The 21,901-nt window shown below is 38.4% G+C and overlaps 1 protein-coding gene across 1 annotated transcript in view; it reads left to right on the top strand.

Moving 5' to 3' along the window:
- The window catches only part of COL25A1 (collagen type XXV alpha 1 chain), a 440,867-nt gene that overhangs the window by 266,092 nt on the left and 152,874 nt on the right, over positions 1-21,901 (top strand). The window lies entirely within an intron of this gene.

Here is a 21,901-nt window from a genome sequence, read left to right as displayed (position 1 = left end):
AATTTTAGGAAGGGGGGAACATGTATAAAGATGAAAGCACAAAAGGAGGAAGTTGTCAAAACTGAAGAGTCAGCAAAAACAACAGATTTAATATTAATACTTATTGTAGTCCAGATGAAGCTGCAGAGGAGGAACTGCCATTATTAGTGTTTCACCCTTAACACCACGATACCTGTAAATAACAATTGTTTCTTGAGTTTCCCTTACATCTCTTTCCCTTCGATATGCTGAATGCCATTTCTGTTCTAGATTGTTTGATAAAGATGATTTTCATGATATCTTTGTTAGTCAGTATCGTAAACTGTCTATTGTGTGCTAATTTTCATGTTAGACCAAGTGCATATTACTTATACTTCTTATGAGCTCTCTATTAAAGATATCTAACAAACAAAACCCTCACATACTTCAGTAGAGCAGTCCTTTTCACACTACACTCATAAGGAAACATTTGACATGTAATTAATTTATATTCATATCAAAGAATACTCTCATTATTTATGATTTTCACTCTTATATTTTTAGTTGGTTCAAGGTAATTATTGGAGGGAAAACACTCATCAAGGAAAGTTGTAGCTTACTCCCTAAATTTGAAACTGCCACATTATAAAGGTATGAAGGCAAAGTACAATGTGTTTTATTTTATTTGATGCTTACAACATCCCTGGAAAGTATAGCATATATAAAATCAGAAGAGATAAATGACTTACCTGGGTGACACCATAAAACTGGGAGCAGGAGTCAAGTTTGTCTCTAAAACCCTCAGACACCTATATCTCTTTAAGAAAAGAAGTAAGATAACAGATGATAAAAGAAATTAGAGTGTGGGTTTTAAGACAGGATTATAATCTTTAACATATTTTAAGTTTTAATAGAACCTCTGTCTTAGCCTGCATCACCTCCCACTACCCCAAAGCAGTTCTGAAGATAAGGGTTTGAACATAAATAATCTATCTGGGAGACGACCCCAGGAAGCGTTGTGAGGGAGTGGGAAAAGAGCCCAGGGAGAGCCTGAAAACCAGAAGACAGGTGTGGTAATGAACAGGTTACTGCTGTGGACTGGGGCTCAGTCCTGCTGAAGAACTTAGGAGAGCCTGTGCAGAGCTTACTTCAGACTCTCCCACCAAGGGGCATGGAAATTGATGTATTTATCCACTAATTTACCTTTCTTCGTTGTTGAGAGTTGTGCCTGGGTGTTAACTCCCTGGCACTTCTGACCTGCGCCCAGAAGGTCCGGCATAATCCAGCAGCTGGAGGAATGCAGGAAGCCATAGGGACCTGTGGGATCTGTCTTGGAGGAAGGCAGTGGTGTGGGTTAACACCAGTGTCTGCCACAGTACCTAAGGGCAAGTGTGCTATCGACAAAACAGAGAGTGGGAAATTCAGATATGGATATAAAGATTTGGAAATTGGACAGAAAGACAGCATTATCTCAGAGGGAAGGGGGGAGGGAGACGGGAAGAGATTAACCAAAGAATTTATATGCATATATGTATAACTCATGGATACAGACAATAGTGTGGTGAAGGCCTGGGGGGCAGGTATGGAGTGGAGGGGGTCAATGGGGGGAAAAGAGGGACATCTGTAATACTTTCAACAATAAAGATACATTTTTAAAAAATCATATTAGTTAATGAGATGTTAAAAGGAATAACTATAAAAAGAACAAGGTCATAATAAATCATGAGAGCACAGCTACAGTTAATGAGCAGAAGAAAGATGATGGGTGAATAAGCAGTGCAGGAGGCCAACGATGGACAGAAGTAGGAACATTCTGGATCACTGTAGCTAAGATTTAAAAGTGTATTATGGGCCCTGACCAAGTGGCTCAGTTGGTTGGAGCACCAACCCGTGCACCAAAAGGTTGCAGGTTTGATTCTCAGTCAGGGCACATCCCTAGGTTGTGGGTTCTATCCCCAGGAGGCAACCGATCAATGTTTTTCTCCCCCTTCTCTCCTTTCTCGCTCTCTAAAAATCAATAAAAACATATCCTCGGGTGAGAATTTAAAAAAATTAGTTCTATTTCCTCCATGAAAATGACTATAAACAAACATTTTTTAGAAAAAAGTGTATTATGGCATTTCAGCATACCTTTACATCAGGTCTTATATTTATTACGGCTCTTCAGAAAAATAAGGTCTGTGTAACTGCCTACACTTGAAGATTTTGGAAACTTTCAAGGGGGATAGGACTGGCATTTTCAAATGATGATGTGCTCTGGTTTTCCTTAATTTTGGCTACCAGTTTGCCCTTGGTGGACACTCTAATCACATGAAAACTTAGTTCCAAATGTCTTCCTCGCGTCACAGCCAAAGGAAAGCAGGAGAATCAGGAACAATATGGATGAAGGAAATGCAGAGCCAAGAAGTGCCCTCACATTGGCTAAGGAATGAAAAATAGACAAACAGTTTTGTTGCTCTGTCTCCAAGGAGAACTCTGACCTACCTCTTACTTCTGCATTATCATCATAATATTTTCAAAAAGACCTTCCAATTTGGGGTTTTAAATTAAATAACTATTAAGAAGTTTTTCATTTGGTACTTAATCAACTTTGCTCTGAGATTTTTATTTATGCATTAATTTTTATATATAGGCTCCTTTCCAACTATATGTTTTATTTTCTCTGTTACCTATTTTAATGTATTATTTTTCCAGCCCATAATCCATAATCCACTCTTTCTTTCTTTCTTTTCTTTTCTTTCTTTCTTTCTTTCTCTTTCTTTCTTTCTTTCTTTCTTTCTTTCTTTCTTTCTTTCTTTCTTTCTTCTTTCTCTCTCTCTCCCTCTCTCTCTCTTTCTTTCTTTCTTTTTCTTTCTTTCTTTCTTCAAAAAGTGGGCCTTAAATAGGATTTTAGCTCCACAAACAATTTTTATCTAGCTAAAGATATATTTAGAAATGACCTATATAGTAGGTGTGATTATCAATATATACAGCAGTTATAGTATTTTATACAGCTATATCTTATAGTACCATGTTACCATGAGCCCACTTTTTCCTTGGGTAGATTTTTATAAACTATACATTAAATTTGTTTCACATAGATCTATAAGGTACGCACAGTGAAAAAACAAACAATGTACATTTAAAACCCAAATTGGGAAATTTTAATGGGCTCTTAAATGGTTGAAACATTTCTTTTATTTGACCAAATTTCTCTTAAAATGTCTATGTTTTGTTATTTGGGTGACTAAAAGTGATTTTATTCAAATACAGTGTATATAATAACAGGAACTTAAAATTTGGGGCATGTCTTCCCTTTTTTTCATCATCTTTTTGGTGACTTAAAAAGATATCCACTTATTTCTTAAATTTTCAACTTTTTTAGTTTCCCTGATTTTATAAGATTTCTGAGCTAAAACTCTTCATAATTTATTTTAATATATATATATGGTTTAATATAACATATAATATATATATATATATGGTTTAATATAACAGATTTACCTACACTTCTTTCCTGCTGATCCTGTCTCTCCCTCATCTCTGTGTCTTTTTAGTACATTTGTTAACTGTGGGGAAAGGGAAGGGCACAAACATTTTAAAATTTCTGCTTATCTTCTCACCCCATCCCCATCTGCAACTAGTTAAGGGAGGCAAAGGGAGAAGAAAGTTTGCCATCTAAACAAGTTTTCTCCAAATAAGTTCCCTTAACTAGTCCTCAAAGCCTGCTCCCTGAGTCATAACCATGTCACCCAGGGATGACCCTTAGCTAGACACCTACTTCACTGAAAATCCAACTCCGAGTAACTGGTTAGTATTGTGAGAGCTACATTTCTAAAATCCCAAATTCCGGCTTTCGATGGATTTTTCCATTAGGAGTATTTCCAATGGAAATACAAAATCTTCTATTGTACAATAAGATTTTTTTTAGGTACATTAGGAATAGACTTTTGTGGGTTGGGCTGGGAAAACTAACTGTATTTGTATTATGATTCCTCTGGGAAGATACAATAAGATTTCCAAGCTACTAACTTCCAAAAAGAGAGTTGTAAATGTTTGAGAAATTGTACATCCTTTGGTTACCGGGAAACCCCAGTGGGGCTTGGGCTGCCTGTTGCTGTGTCCAATTCAACAGGGGCAGGGTTAAATCATATGAGGCGTTTATTGAGAAGGCCAGGCAACCAAGAAGACAGACTGCATACGAGCATCCAAAACCTGTCTTCAGGAATGGCCTGAAGGATAGGGTTATATAGGGAAATAGGGTAAACTGAGGCTGGGAACAGACTACAGCTATTGTGCAGCCCCTGAGGTCCGAAGGCATTAGCTTTTGTTCTTGGTCATCTGGCGATGTCTGGATAAGATGACAGCTTGACTCCTGGTTGGGTCAGCCTCTTGGCCATATTGTCCACCGCTCACCTCCTTAATTGCTTTTTCCAGAATCAAGGGGAGTGTATGGGCGCAAAGGCCTAGGAAAAAGAAACATAAGGAAAAAGAAACTTAAACCCCTGTTCACATGAATATATGTGATATAATTATATTTCAGATTAATTCAGGTGCTCAGTCTTTGGACATTGTAAGTGCCCCTGTCACTTTCAAGTTTAGAAAAGATTTGGGCAGAATTATAATTGGCAACTTGTTGTTGATGTACAAATACTTAAGTTTGTGAGAGTTTTCTTGTATAAGGTGAATATTCTCACGCCATTCTGTTCACTGTATTATTTGTTATACAGTGCAAAACGCTTCCATAGAGAGTGTAAAACTCAATTTTTCTTCTTCGATATCACACTTCTTTAGTAAGGATTTCCAGATTAAGAAGGTTTTATTCTGCAGACCAATAGTAAAAAGGAAACATGTCTATTATATCAGCAGAAGGGAGTTCCTCTGATCACCTTCCTAAAATTAAAGACAGCTTAGATGGATTTAAATTAGATTTTTAAGCCATTGCGAAGACAGGAAAGCTAAATGGCAGTGAAACACATTGCAGTGATAGCATGAAATTAAATACAAAAATAGGCCTTGGGGAAGGGAGGTGAGTCTTTCCATTTACCTAAATGGGTGAGAAAATGATTCCTGACAAGGGAAATGAGATGGTGAAAGGGTATTAGAAAGACAAAAGGTAATTCTAGCAGCTGTGGTTAAGATGGGGAGAGAGGCTGGGAAATGAATGGAGAGGATGTTGCTGTGAATCCACTGAAACAAAGGAAATCAAATTCTTAGGGAAAAACGGGGTGGGATAGAGTAAATAATGTCACAGACACTTGAAAAAATGGGTGGGTTAAAAATAAAAACAGTGACAACAGTGTAAGTAAGGGAAGAAAGAAGGAAAGGAAACCAGAAAAAAAGACAGATGAGCATTTATAAACTAGAGGTAACAATTATTTGGGGTGGGGCAGAATTCATCTATTGAAATGAGTCAGCCTGATATTTCTTCATTGATTCATATGAACATAATTCAACTCAATTACTCAAGTATTTATGTAGCTCCTGCTCTGTACTAGGCACAGTGATAAGGCTGTGGAATTGCGGTGCACAAGGCAGACTCACCCTCTGTTCTTCTGAGTTCTTTTAATATTAACAGTCAGGTAGAATGTGGAGCCCTGTCAGTTGTCACCCCCACCATCTGAGGATGACTTTCACCGCCCCTGCAAGTCCTGCCCGGCACCCGCACCCCCGGGAAACCCCCAGTTCACTCGGCCCCGGGCCTGAGGCCTGCAGGGAGGCCTTCTTCCAACGGGCAGGTGGCCGTGCTGCTGTGAGCGTGTCCCGGCGCCAGGCCGTGTTTCTAATAACTGGGTTTCCGCCGCGCCCCACGCACCCCTGTCCTGGTAACTGAGCCCTTTCCTGGCTGCCGCTCTGACATCCCCTTTCTAGGTTCCCTTCTCCATCCCGCATCTTCCTTTCCCCTTTCTCTCTACTACCAGGCGTTAAGGGCCCTGGTGCTAATGCTCTGGGCAGCCTTGCCAGTGGCTCAGGGAGCAATCACATCCGTGGGCTCACTGCCCACGGGGCAGGAATGACATGCCCATGGGACAGGAATGACATGCCCATTGTTTGGGCCCCGACTTCCCGCTGCCATTCTGTGGCTGTGAAGACACACCTGCTCCAGGTCAGTCACTGCTGGGGGAGTGAGTCAGGAAAGTGAGCATTGAACTTTCTCCTGTCTCTGCAGTGACGACATTGGGAGTTGAGATTAAGTGTAGCACCGACCAATGTCACCCTACACATCTCTGCCAGATAGAGGTTTTCTGTCACGCTTCTGATTATGTCATTCTTCTCACCCAAAACCTTGAGCCTCAGTGTAATTACCATTGAGAGTGGAATAGCATCTAGTTCCTTGTCTGACATTCCCATCTTTTGTTTTGGCCTGTTTTCAACCCAATCTGCTAATTTTTCATTAGTGCTCTTTCTGGACACCGCTTCATCCAAACTAAATCAAACCATTTACTTTTCCCCCTTTAAAACTGTTTTTCTTCACTTATCTTTTCTTAGAAAATAATCTTTTCTCCAGAACTGCTTCCCTCGCAGCCCCCAGGTACACTCAGTTTCCACTCGTCCAAATATGATCACCTCTCACATTTACCTGCCGCTCCTTCCATCAGGGTGTCTTTATCTTCACCGTATTCTTGAATACTGTGTCTCCCTTTTGCTGAATCCCCACAGCACTTCATCTGTACAGCTTCTTATATTACTTTACACTTACAATCGAGGGACATACACAGCGAAGGCAGGCAGATCATAATTCAAATCCTAGCTCTTCCACTAACAAGTTCTGTGGTCTTACACAATTTACTCAATCTCTCTGAGACTCATTTTCCTCTCTGTAAAGCGGAGATAATAATGCCTTATCTCAGCAGATGGTTTGAGGGTAAAACTAAGATAACACATGGATAACTTCTAACTTGTGCCTAGTACATGACACACGCTCAGGAAGTAATAACTCCCTCCTCCCCTTTTCCTCTTGCTGTTGTATCATGGCTATTTATACATGTGTTTTCTCTCTTTATTACTAGCTATGATCTTCAAGAGTGAGATCTATGTTTTTTTTCATCTTTAGGATCTTCTGCAACACTTGACATAATTCCTTGTACATAGTAGAAGTTCAACAAATGCTACTGAGTTGTGAGTTATGGTAGATACAAGACCTTAAGGAAAAGAAAGCTGAGGAACCAGAGGCATGGATACATGGAACAGACGACAGATGTCAGAGGGGAGGTGGGTGGGGAGGATTGGATGAAAGGAGGTGAAGGGATTAGCCAGAGAACATACATACACAGCACATGGACACAGACAAGAGTGTGGTGAAGGCCAGGGGAGGGGTGGTGGGCGCTGGGTGGAGGTCAGCAAAGGAGGCAAAAATGGGAGACGTCTGTAATAGTGTCAACAATTAAAAAACCAGATATCTGCGAGAGAGAAAAAAACGAGAGCCAAGGAAGAGAGAAAGCTGTGAGCTTCTCATAATTCTAAATGCCCCAGTCAGTAATATCATTTAACACAGGTCTCTAAGGTTTCTTAGCTCTGAGAATTTACTGAGCTTTATCAATGTTAATATCTCACTCCCACAGGGTTTGGGGTATTTGGATACCTTTGTTTCCTTTCATTTCATAGTTTATTTATATTGATACCACCTCATATGCTTTAGAAAAACACTTCGACCTGTTTCTTCACCCCAAATTACTCATCAGTATATTCAATAGAGGATAATGAAATCATGGAAGCATTTTATTAAGTGAAAGTTACCTCTTCCCTACCAAGGACATTTCTTTTGCATAAAATTTTTAGACTTTAAAAGCCTTCCTCATAACTCCCCTTTGGAGTTGCATGTGAGCATGAAGGAGATATAATTCCCTTAGGAATTTGGAGAACTAAAGCGGCATGCATGTTGTAATTCTGCATTACTCAGTGAGAAAAAAATGTCAGCGAAAACCACAAGCAACCATCAGACAACTGCACTTGGAGGCGTGTGGCTTCCATTTGTGTTTTTTAGATGCACTTGAAAAGAAGTGGAAGATGTCACTTTGCCTTTTCCCCCCAAAACCCTCTTTTGTTTTTTGTTTTTGTTTTGTTCTGACATTGTCATTGCCATTTCACATTTTACTAAAATTTACAAAAATCAAGCTGTGTGTCCCTTGTAAGGAATTATTTCTTTTATTTTGGGACAGTATTTAACTTTCTATTCATATGTTTTTAATTATATACGAAGCTCCTTCTAACCTAACACTTTAGCAATTCCCATATTTCATGTTTGTGTTTTAGTCCAACCTTTTTCCTGATCCATATAGTCTGTCTTGGGGGCAGGGGGAGGACATCTACATTCTCTAAGAAATTTGAAAAGCATGTGCCTGTGTGTGCTTGTGTGTGTGTGTGTGTGTATAGAAAGTCTTTATTTTGCTCACTACATAACAGAACTATCATCTTAAATTAGTAATCATTGATCAGTCATGCTAGACTTGATAATGTATTATCATTGCACGTTATCTATATTTTATGTGGTGGTTAGATGATAGAATGATCATTAAAGTCTTAACATCTTAGATTTTTAAAAGATATTTTATTAAGTAAATGGTTAATATGATATGAAAGACTCCATTGTATTCCACATAGCTTATATCTTTAAAAGTACACATAGCAAACAGCTTATTTATATTATTAGAATCCATAAATATTTTTTTTATTTTTACTTGGTTATTTGTATATGGAAATGGTATAATATCATTCTCGAATTTTAGCTTAGAATTCTTTTCCACTGAAATTAATTGAAGAGCATTTATTGCCAACTTTATGCTTTGTTTTCTATCAAATATATTCCTTTTAATTCTGTCTAAATAAAGGTGAATAAGACATAGCTTTCCATTAATAATTAAGTTAATGCAACATTGATTTATATATGTGGAGGCTGTTATTATTTCCTGAGCTTCTCACTCATTTTTGTATTTCAATTTCTTTATAGTGCTGATATATAGAAAATGCACAATAAATTTTTGTTGAATAAATGTATATATTTAATAATTTGGATTTAAAGATAATTTTATATTCACTTGATGGTGAAATGACTGAAACAATTAAAAATATTAGCTCTCCGCAGTCTGTTATTAGAGCAGCACTCGGAATATGTTGAATAAGATTAAAGGGTGCCTCCATGGGCAGACAGGGGCTCAAGTCCCGGTCTACCGCTTACAAACTATATAACTTTGGGCAAGTTGTCCTTTTTCCTTCAGTTTTCCAAAGTAGAATAAAGGTGGTTGGCTGTAATACATGATTTAATGTAGCACTTAGAACAGTGGATGGCACCCATAAGGGTTATGACTTATGCACATATCTTCTCACATCAGCACTCACACAGGGACAGAGCCATAAAGACATGTTACCCTGACAGTGGTACTTCATCTGCTGGATAAACATCCAATAGAATAATGGCCTCAAAGCACATGGAGGTTTAGGATAAGTAGTTCAATCTTAAAATCAAGAAATTTATGAAAAGTGATTATCACTATTAGATATGCATATAGTATAGAATTCTCTATTAAATAATTTGTGTGCACATTTGTAAGTATGTCTAATTCTTTATAAAGATAGCAAAGTTATTTAGAAATATTTTTTCAGTGACGTAAAATGAATTCAGTTAGAAATGTTTTAAACTTTAAATTTTCATTTATAAAATTTCTCAAGTATATTATATATATCATTTCATATATATGTTTAATAATTTTTATATGCTAACCAAAATTCTTAGTAGACTGTATTTATTTTCTCATTACATATCTTCAGTTGTATTTATTTCTTGTGTAGAGATTAAAAATGAGGGAATGCTATAAGATAAAATAAAGTAAATGCTATAAAGTAAAATGGTAGCTCCAGAAACGTCTTATTCTATCTCCTCTCTTTTGGACAGGCCAATTTTGAACTTAAACAATGACTGTAGGAGACTCACCTGACGTGAGCCTTTACACTTCAGGGTGTTTTTTGTGTGTTTTTTCAGATGGTCAATATATTCAGTGTTAATTATTTTTAAGATCTTAGGTCAGACATAATCTGTTACAGTGATTCACATTCAATAAATATTCTTTTCATAAAAAATACATGGAGTTGATTTGTATTTCCCTAATAATTAGTGACATTGAGCATCTTTTCATATGTCTGTTGACCATCTGTATGTCTTCTTTGGAGAAATGTCTATTCATATCCTCTGCCTATTTTTTTAATTGGATTGTTTGGTTTTTTTGGTGTTAAGTTGTATGAGTTCCTTATGTATTTTGATGTTAACTCCTTATTGGATATATAATTTGTGAATATCTTCACACCTGTCAAAGTGGCTGTCATAAAAAATTCAACAAATAACAAGTGTTGGTGAGGGTGTCTAAATAAAGGTGAATAAGACATAGCTTTCCACTAATAATTAAGTTAATACTTAATTAACTTAATTAGAAAGAGAACCCTTGTACACTCTTGGTGGAATTATAAGTGGGTGTAGCCACTATAGAAAACAGTATGGAGTTTCCTCAAAAAATTAAAAGTAGAGCTTCTATACAACTTAGCACTCTGGATATCCACTTCTGGATATTTATTTATCTGAAGAAATCCAAAACATGAATTCAAAAAGATATATGCACCCCTCTGTTCATTGCAGCATTATTTGCAATCGCCAAGATATGGAAGCAACCTAGGTGTCCACCAAAAGATGAATGAATATATGTATGTATTGCTGAGTAATATGTACAATGGCATATTACTCAGCAATAAAAAAGAATGAAATCTTTCCATTTGTAATATGGATGGACCTAGAAGGTATTATGCTAAGTGAAGTAAGTCAGACAGAGAAAGACAAATACCATACAATTTCACTTCTATGTGGAATCTAAGAAATAAAACAAATGAACAAACAAAACCAAGCAGAAACAGACACATAGATACAGAGAACAAGCTAATGGCTGCCAAAGGGGAGGGAGGTGAGGGGACGGGTGGAATGAATGAATGAATGAATGAATGAATAAATAAATAAAATGTCTGTTCTTTATAAAAATGCAGAGTTGAAGATAAATCAAAGATGATGTATTCTCAATTGATACAGCTGAATAAATATTATTAATTGTTTTTTTGCTTAGAATAGTTATTACACATCTTCCCTGCAACTTCTTCTTACCTTGCAACCTGAGCTATGGGATTATATGGCAAAAATAAATAAACATAGTGAAATTTTGAGTTTCTGAAAGAAATGTTGCTACTTGCAGTAAACCCAGGGTCCCCATTCACATTAGTGCAGGTTGTGCATTGCACAAGGCTGCTCAGTCAAGTTCCTGGGAGGTGGAGTCTGAAATCCAGCTCCTGCTTCACATGCCAAGCTCTGTGCCCTGGCATGGGGCTACATCTGTTTGGAGGAAAACCTACTTATCTAATTCATACAGAGTCTTGATGTGGGCCATCAGGACAATGAAGCATGTACAATTTGCTGCAAAGAAAACTAACCAGAATCTAAGTGGTGGACATGGTGATCTGAGGTGAGAACAAGGCATCCAGGAGGAAACTTAGAGTGGGCAATAGGCGCTGCCCTGGAGAGAAGCCACAGCTGGATATGGAGTAGATAAGTAGTAGCTGAACCTGTGGCAAGGAGTGAGGTGCCCAGAGAAAGTGTGTAGAGGGAAAGAGAAGAAGTCATGGGTGGGGGAAGAGTTAGTTATGAAGTACAGAAGAAGAACAGGAAAAGCCCATAAGACACTAGAAGACCCCGAGAAAGGCACCCCAAAAGAAGCTTAAGGAGGAGGGGCCAGCCACATGAACTATGGTCAATGTGCTTGCAATTAGGAATCATTTAGTAACTAGTAGCCTGGTGGTTTTCAAAGCAGTATTGCCATGGTTTTAGGAGTGAGTCAGTATTGAAAATGTGTGGAGAGTGAAATAGAATAATACTCTTTCTGAAAGTTTGGAGTCACAGGCAGGAGGGAGACAGGAGTCAAAAAATCTGTCAGTGTTCGAGATGTGAAAAACTAAATCTTTCATTGGATAGAGCTCATTTCCTCTTCAAGAGACTGAGTAAAGTTGTTTTATTCCTTCTGGTATTAGTCTTAACTCTTGTGAACTGGAGTCATGAGTCAACAAATGAGAAATTGCAGTGACCTAGCTGAAATCAAATATATCCTCATAAGCATTAATTGGAAGCAGGTTGGACATGCAGTTAGATATCTGTGACTTCTTGATTGTCAACAAGTTATTCAGGGAATACTAATTTTGGCTCTGATGTCTTGTTAGAGACCTCCGTTGCATAAAATCTGCTAGTATATTTATTGGATAGTCACCATGTATAACATACAAGGCTAGACATTTGAATTAAAGAGAGTAAGGGAAATAATATTTATGGAAGACCACATGTTTTTTTAATTGCTTCCTAAACTCCCATATGAGATGATTATTTTGTGTCCCATCTTACAGATGTGGAAACCAAGGCTCAGAGAGGTTAGGTGATCTGCCCAAGGTCATGTACTAGTACATATTAAAACCTCCAGCCCAGCCGGGTGTGGCTCAGCAGTTGACCATCAGCCTAGGATCCCAGTCAGGGCACATGCCTGGGTTTGCTGGCTTGATCCCCAGTCGGGAGCGTGCAGGGGACAGCCGATCAATGACGGCTCTCTCATCATTGATGTTTCTATCTCTCACTCTCCCTTCCTCTCTCTGAAATCAATAAAGATATATTTAAAAACAAAAAAACCCTCCAAAGTCATGTTTGTTACATTTCCCCATATACTTCTCTTCCTGCCCTTAAGGGCCCTGATAGTTTAGTATGAAGCATAAATCTTATACCTAGCAGGGTGAGCTAAGTTTTATAAAAGACACACAAGTGCTGAGGAGTTCAAAAATAGTAAGAAACATATCCAAAAGAGGGTCAGATAAAGTTAGAGAAGAGACGTCACTGCATGAGCCATCAGTGATTGGCTATAATGATAGTGAGATTGTAGAGGAGGCAGAGATGGGACTTTTTAAGGCAAAGACTAACAGTTCTTTCAGAAACCCACTCAAATTTCTACTATGTTTCTTTTCCTCCCCACATAGCTCCAAGCAAAATGATAATTGATGCTTATTCAGCAGAAATAATGGGATAAGCAAAGATAAAGAGAGTGACAAGAGTGAGGGGCATTCTGAGAACACCTGGATTCAAGGCTGGCTGGGGAGAGGGTCCTTACGGGGAATTGGAGCTGAGGTAGGAGGTGGGATGAAGCAGAAAAGGAAAGTTAGGAGCAGATTTAGAGGACTTTGGGCATAGGCAGAAGTTAACACTTTATTTGTAGCAATCTGAAGGGTCATCTAAAATAAAATTTTAAATTATATAACTATTTGGTTTGGGAATTTTTAAACAGTCTCAAAATGTAGAGAAAATATTATCATCAAGTGGCCTAGAGCCATCACCCAGCTTCAAGAATTAGACCAATGGCTAATTTTGTTTTATGAATTCCTTTCCTGCATTTATTTAGATTTGTTTTATTTTGCTGGTTTATTTGAAACCTAGATATCATGTCATTGCATCTGCAAGTACTGAAGTATGAATCTCTAAGTGATAGGGCCTTTCTAAAACATAACCATCATTTCATATCAAACATAATAAAATTAACGATAATTCCTTAATATCATTATACCCAGTTGTATTCAAATCTTCCCAGTAGTCTCAAAAATGTCTTTTTACAGATGGTTCATTTGAATCAAGACCCAAAGCTCACACTTGGCATTTAATTGCTATAACTCTTCAATCTTTTTTACTCTCTAATGGTTTTATCTTTTTATTTTGTTCATGTCATCCATTTTTCCAGGACATTTGTCCTACATGTGGAATGCCCCACATTCTGGACTCGTCTAGTGACTACCTCATTGCCCTGCTTAACTTGTTCACCTTTCTTTAGTATTTCTTCTAAACTGTGAGTTCCATTTAAAAGTTTGATTAGACTCTGGTGCAGCTTTTAGGAAGACTCTTTTAGGTGCAGTATACTTTCTAGTTCACTATATCGAGAGAGATAGAGTGTTTTTGATCAGCAGGTCAAGTGGGATTGGCGAGATTCCCTACAACCTGGCACCTCACGGCTTTTGAATCCATGCAGGATCGTTTTCTAGAACAGTTTTTTCATTGTGGATTGAAAATGGGCCCTTGACTTTTTCTGAGCTGAGGAATGTGTTCAGAAATGTGCTTTAGAAAACAAAATGTGACTAAAGTGTATAGGATGGAGTAGAGTAAGGAACATCCAGGAGAGGCTTATAGACTAGTCCTGCTTTCTGGGAATAAAGGTGCCAGCAACAAACACGGAAAGAGAGATTTAAGGGATTTTGTGGAGAATGAAACCTATAGGACTGGACAATAGAGCCCGTGTACTGACGCAAACATAACCCCGAGCGTTTAGGCTGGGAGGAGTAGTGGTGTGTTTAACAGAAAGAGGGAAGCCAGGAGACACGACTGGCTTGAAGCAGAAATCAAGAAGCTTGGTTTGAGAATGTTGAATTGAGCTGATGATGGCACATCTCGGCTTAGACATCTGGTGAGCAGTTGGGAATGCAAGGATTGCAGCCTGGAAAAGAATTTAGGGCATAAGTCAGGTAATAGTTAAAGCCTTGTGGGTGTATTTGATAGCTGCTGAAGGAAGGAAAGTGAAAAGACAAAACGTTTAGACACAAATTTGGGCAATCCTGACATTTATGGACTTTGTCAACCCTTCCTCCCCCAAACCCCCTTTCTTTAGTTTTAGCTTAGCACAGGGTAACTCCTTCCCAGGGCCTGAGGACTGGCTCAGCAGTTTCCCTTCCCGCAGCTCAGCTTTCTTCTCCCTAAAGGAGGGAAATACCCCCAACACCAATATGTATTTCAGCTCTCGTTACTTTATCTTTTCCCCAAACCAGACTGTAAAAATATGACGTCTACTCTGCTACCTCCTTTCTCTCTCCTCAAATTCAATTTCCTTTCTTTCTATGACCAATCTGTTATTTAGGGAAGTTTGGTGGAAATAGTAAGAATATGGTTAGGACTTTAAAATGAGGGAATAGAGGGTAAAGGCAACGTTTCTTCCCTCCCCCCCCCCCCCCCGCATCAGGGGACTGAGGGGGAGGGTCCCAGGGGACCGTAGTGCGGGGGGGGGGGGGGGGGGGGGGGAGATGAGCGAGAGCAACGGTAAGAGCAGGCAAGGCTGGGAAGGAGGCGAGAGGCGGACAGGTAGACATGGTCCTTGCTCCACAGACAGGAGGGTGAAGATTCAGAACAATCTGGAGCCCGAGAGCCTGGTAGTTATCGAAGCTTACATTGAAAGCTTTTGACCTTGCCCTGGCCGGGTGGCTCAGTGGGATGGCGCATCGGCCCGTTCACCAGAAGGCTGCCGGTTTGATTCCTATCAGGGCGCATACCCAGGTTTGATCCCCAGTCGGCGCCTATGGGAGGCAACTGATCGATGTTTCTCTCTCACATTGATATTTCTCTCTCTCTGATTCTCCCTTCCTCTCTCTTTGAAATCAATAAAAACATATCCTTGGGCGAGGATTGAAAAAAAAAAGCTTTTGACCTTTTTAACCATTAGCTGAAAATGAGGGACCTTGGGCTTCTCATTTGCACTGGAAGCTTGAGACTCTCAGGCCAACCCTGGGACTGGGCGGCCCAGCCCCATCTGGCAGGGCTACTTCATTTCTCCCGCAGATCTTCTTAGGCTCAAGGGGACATCCTGCCCTCATCCCTGTGTTGTGCTCAGCTGCCCTTCCCAAAACCCATATTGCTCCACAAGAAACTATAAATGAAGCAGAGTCAAACTGACCTTCAAACCAGGCTTTCCTAGGTAGCCTCGGCAAAATGATGTGGGAAACACATAATACTTAGGAAACATGCTGAAATAGGCGATTATAAATTAAACCCAAGGCTTAAAGATGCATGTACCACTGAATACATTTGAATTATACTGAGGACACTGAGAGTATTGTAGGATAGTTTACACCGTGAGCTGTGAAATCACAGGGGCTACTGCCTGCATTTACACAGCGAGTTGATACTTTCTTTCGACAAAGGGAATGTTTAGGATTCCAAATCTTTCTCCATGGAGTTCATTTTATTTGACCTCTTAAAAATAAGTTAAAAAATGCAGAGTTAAACAAAAAAGTTTTAGCAATCCCTTAAAACTTTTAGAGACAAGGATTGATGCTGGAAAGAAGGGTCCCTTTGGTTTTGATTGGCAGGAATGGTAATTTGGTTGTATTTAATTTGTATTGTGTTAGAGAAGAAAGCCAGAATGAGCTTCCCTGATTCCTGCTGTTTTATAAGCCCTTAACTCCATTGAACTACATCAGTCTTACTTTTGAGAGTCCTTTTTTTAATGATTGGTTTTTCTAAATTTTCTTTTAGTGCTGGACCCCACTAATTGTTTCCTTATGGCAGCTGCTTATGATTTAAGTAAGACTGATCGTGGGCACATATAGTCCCTTGTTCAGGACTCAGACTGACACCACAAAAGAACTTATACTTACAATCTCACCACAGAAAATGCCCGGGAAATAATAGCTGTAGAAATTAGTTTTCCAATGACTGGGGCTGTTTGGGGTATTTTAAATTTCTGTTTATATCTACATCTTTTTCTGGTTGGTCTCTTTTAATCTTCAGTGCAGAATGAAAGGTGCAAAGTCTGAAGCTATAAACCTGTTTATAGCTATAGTTCCCTTCCCTGGGTGAGCAAAGTTTGAGACTTCAATAAACACGGTTCTTCTGCAGCAACATGGGATCTGGTTCTTGTATAATTCATGTGTTGCTGTTTTCGACACTGAGAGTTTTATTGCATTCCTTTCTTTCTGGTGTTTTGACTCAGCAACAATTGGTTGATCACCTACTATATGCCAGGAGTGACTAGGTAGTTCTAGGGCCTGAGGTCTATTCTTGTTGAGTCATTAAAGTAATGTGGTTAAAACTACAATGAAGTATTTTTGTTTTGCATTGTTTTGTTTGGTAATAGTTCCTGAACATTGAGATAAATTATATGAAACCCACATATTCTCCAATGTTTTCAAACACTCACCTAACATTTCTCACCACCTTGCCTTTTGATTTTATGAAATCAATATATTTACTTTCTTCATCCTTGGATTATCCGAAAAAGAAATTTTCTGTTTACTGTGATTAAAATATTAAAATTATTGTAAATATTGAGTGTGTACATCAGACATTCTACAGATTGCTTCACAGACAGTGTTTAATTTTAGCCAAACAGTAAGCATTGTTTTCCCCATTTTACAGAAGAAGAAATTGAGGCTCCTAGTGGTTATCACAACCAGGATCTCAGTCTGGATCTGTATGATTCCAAAGCTTGAGCTCTAAGCCACCACGATTTATGTATTATGTATACTTGATTTTTAAATTCCCCTGAATTATTCTTTTACTCTTTATTTTTTACTTTTCTGAAGCATTTAAAAAGAAATTATATACAAGCATACACACAAGCGTGCACACACACACACACACACTGATTTATATTATACATAGGAACATCTACATTTTCACATCAGGTTTTTCATAAAAAGTTGAAAATGACATGTTACTCACTAAAGTTATTTGCAAAGTTGAAAGTCTATGAAACAAAAAAATTGGTGATTTGAGAAATAAATGTCCTTAAAAATGATACTCTAGTAAAGCAGAAAACTATCTAATGAATTCAAGGTTGAGGTATATACTGGGAAGAACACATGTTCACATTTAGTTAAAGGTGAACCTGTGCTAACTGCATAAAACCCTTTATTCAGAAGTGAGGTAGATTAATCCGCATGCAAATAGCTAGGGTCCCTATTTTTCCAGTAAACATTAGATTTTTCCATTGTTACTACTATTTGCAATATGATTTTGTGCAGTTTCAGATACCTGCTCAAAACCGTGGTACCAAATTCAATGTTTTCATGAATGTGTGATTTAGGAGTGTCTATGTCATTGATACACTGGTCAAGTTGAAGATAGTCAGGGAGCTGGCAGATACCTTACAATCAGTAGAATTGAGGCTTCTATTCTACTTGAACAAGGGAAGACTGGATATCCCCTGTTTCCTTCCTCCCTGGGAGACCGGCATTGATACAGTGATGTTTGCGGGAGTCGGGGAGGGGTACCTGAGCACACACACATCAAACACACAGTGACCACAGGTTGTGCTCTGCTCCTACGGAATGGCCAGTGTGCAGACTCTGTCTTCTTGACCCTTAAAGGACTAGAGAAATCATGGCTTTTAGATTATAGTCAGCCCATTTTCAGTTTGTAGTCTACAAAGTAGAGGACAAGAAATATAATAAAGGTATACTTTGTTCCTAAGTGAACACAGAAGAAGGATGGCCCCTGCCTGGTGGCTGCACAATGTGGCCACCATATATCATCCATGCTCCTTTTACCCAAAAAGGATGACAGAATTCTCTCTCTCTCTCTCTCTCTCTCTTTCTCATTTCTTATTAGGTCAGCCAAAGCTGCCAACAGTCTGTTTGGATTTGAAATACACCCCTAAAATCAGATTTAAAACTCTTTGTGGTTCACTTGGCTCTGGGGTTCCTGTGTTGACCAGGGTTGAACCAGCTTATGGCAACACTTTTCTGCAAATGCACTAAACTGTGAAATTTCAAATTTCAGATGAGTAAGACTTCTTAAACTATGTTGATGATCTGTCCATGGAACCCCATGTGCATACCCCCCAGGTCCAATCAGTTCACTGATCTCGTTGGTTCTACCTCAGACATATCTTCTGAATCTAGAACTGTCCCTTTGTTCCCACTGTGATAATCTTGATTCAGATCTTTACCATCTCTTCTGGACCAAGGTACCAGCTTCCTAAGAATAGCACTCCATGCTCTCAGAGTTCCATAAATCACACTTGATCTTGCTACCTGCTTGTTAAACTGGCCCAGGGGCCTGGGTGTGGTTAGCCAGCCTTTCCAAGTCTCTCTTTCTTACTGTTTCCCCATCTTCACTCCACACCACTTATGTTCTGACCGCTCTGAACTCATCCTGCCCTGATAGCATGATGTCTTCTCACACTTATGCATGTTCTTCCCTTCTGCCTGATCTGCTTCACCCCTTCCCAGTCCCCCATATCTGTGGCCAACTTTCAAGAGCCAATTCCAATATCATCTTTTTAACTCCAGCTCTCTTACCTTCTTTTTTCTGTGTACTCCCACACACAGTGTTTATTCAGCTATATCATTATATTTACATGTCCCTCCTCCAGACTCGGACCACATTGCCTGGCTAATAGTTGGCCATAAATGCCTAGAAAATGAAACGTGCTTGCTCTCATAATTCTATAGTAATGAAAAGATTAATCAGAAAAAGGTTGTTATTTTTCAAAAATAAAAATGACCTACAATTTTCTGGGATAGAAATCATAACCCTATTCTTATTCCAGCAGCTCTGGCTGCCAAGAATTTCCAGCGTTTGCTTCTTCCCATGTTTTCTACCTCTAGCAGAATTTAATTTTGTTTTTATTGTTGCCATCTTTTAAAAATCATTCCCTCTTCAGCTTTTGCCAGTTCAAAGAAGGCAAAACTTACAGTGGTAGGGAATGAAAGGCTTTTATTGGGACATCTAACCCCCATGAATATATCTGTCTTTTCCAGCTATGTTTCAATTACTTTTATGTAGATTGAGATCCAATACATTCCTAAATCTCATTTGTTGTGCCTCTTACTCACTGTGCTTTTAGTTTGGTTTTATCATTTCATTGAAATAGATAATAGACCATGGAAAACTTAGTTATTTTGGATAGAAATAAATTTGGGGAGACTAACATTAAAGGCATGGTAAAAATAAAAAGATTATCATAAAGTCATTTGAATAGGAGCTCATTTGAAGTTTGCCACTGCAAGTTTTAAATTCTTTGATGGTAAATTAATAACACTCCAGCAGCACCCTGAAAGAAATGTTTCAACCACTGCAAAGCAGCGCTAATAATAAAAGCTGTTAGCACCTTTAAACTTACGTAGGTAGAGTTAATTACATAACGCTAATTTATAAGATTATTTCAAATACTTTTATTTATTTAAGTGGACATTATAAAATATCTGACTCCAACATGCTAGATCAGACAAGGAGGACAAGAATCCCCAAAGAAGCCTTCTATAAAACTGTGATTCACTATTTACTTTCTTATGTTTACAAATTTTACTGTATTTACTTTCCATTAACCTCAACCATGTTTTAACGACAAAGTTTTATCTTCAAATATTTACCAACCAGTCGCTGATTCTGATACCTGAACAATAAATATGTTGGTGTAGTTGGAAGCAACAAAATGCCATTGAAAAATACTCCATAATTAAAATAATTTATTGATTTTTTATTGCTGCCAGTCCTTTGGTTAATACCAGTGATTTTTTTTTCACTCTAAAGACAAAGAATAACAAATAATGACCCAGTTTTAATTTTAAAAGTTAATAATCAAAGAAACCTTTGTTTTATTTGTAATGTTTTGACTTAGAAAAGAGCCATGGCTCCCAAATTTTGAAATACTATCTGTGTTTTCTAAGGTAGCCCACATTTTTTTCTTAAAATTCAGCCCATATTCTCAGTGAAGAGGGTCCAGTTCAGAAAGGAGAGTGGGGTTTCTGTCAAAGCAGAAGGAAAACACCTGCCATTAATCCCAAGAGCACAAGTGGGGTCTGGAGTGTCCGAAGCAGCCACACAGCTGTGAATGGAGGTTGACCTCTGCTTCGGTTCTGTCTTGAGCTGGCAGGTGCCAGGACGCCATTCTGTCTGCTCAGAAACACCCCTTTTGTAGCATGTGAATGCAAATTGTGAGTGCAAACTTTTAAATTGTCTAAAGAGTGCTAGTTGATACATATTACTTTGGTAATTGGTAATTAGTCATTGGATTTTGGGGAAAAGACTCATCTCCATTCCCCACTGTAAAATTATTTCAGGAAGGCTTTGATCTCAAACATGCCATATAACCTAACAAAATGGTTTCAGAGGACTGGTGCAAGGAGAAGCTTGGCCTCTGAAATTTCACCAGTAAAAGCAAATAGAACTTTAAGGAGGAGAAACTTTGGGGAGGGAAGGGGTGAGAGCTGAGGAGGGGTCCACAGTAACTGTAAGTGACCTTACAGTAGCTGGATTTTCTAGGGTTGTTTTTATTTCTTAATGCTAATATCTAATGCTAGCGCTAGACTATTTAGCTTTTCCAGAACAGGTTATTTAGCTTTGCTAATCAGTTTCTCCCACCATATTCTCCATTGGTACCTAGAATATTGCCAAACTCTCTATAGGTATTCAACAAATGTACATGAACAAAATAGAGTTAAATAACATGCCACTTAAATCAAGACTAGAGTCTCCATTGTATTTCTTAAACTCTATGGTAGGTATCCTCTCATTCTTTTCTTTGGGTTGCCTTTGGCTCCACCAAAAAATAAAATTCTATTTGTGGAGTATTAGTAAACATTGTGTGTGTTTAATATGATCAAGTAAATTCCTTAAACTTAATTTTAGAGGTAGGCACACAGACTGTACTAATTACTCACTACTTGATTCACTGAAAACGTTAATAAAAACATTAAAATTTATGGCCAACATTAAAAAATAATTTTCCTAGCCTCCCTTTTTTAATGGCAAAATTATTTTCTGGGTAAGAGATAAAAGGGTTTTGTCTAGTTGATTCTATTAACTTTATCCCCCTTTCCTCTCCCTGTTACTCTCTAATTCCTCTTTCTCTCATTTTGAACTTGAGAGATCTTGGGGTGGATGTCCATGACCCTGTGGGAAATGCAGTGGGGAGGCGTTTCAGAAAGCACCTGTTGAAGGCAGACACATGGTCATCATTCTTTTTGAGAATCTAGTGCTAGAGCCGTGTCCCAGTGCCTAGCATCCCAACACACTGCATTTAAAGTCCCACAGACTAAGTTAAGCTCATTTACAAGAGACCTACCCTTGATGTTGTTTGTTTCATTTTAGACATCTATAAAAGTATGAATATAATCTTTTCCTCTTAGGATTGGGAGAAGGTTAAAT

This window comes from Miniopterus schreibersii (assembly GCF_964146895.1).
Source record: "Miniopterus schreibersii genome assembly, chromosome: 1".
NCBI lineage: Eukaryota > Metazoa > Chordata > Mammalia > Chiroptera > Miniopteridae > Miniopterus > Miniopterus schreibersii.
Note: the sequence above shows the minus strand (reverse complement) of the source record. Positions and strands in the feature narration are given on the sequence as shown.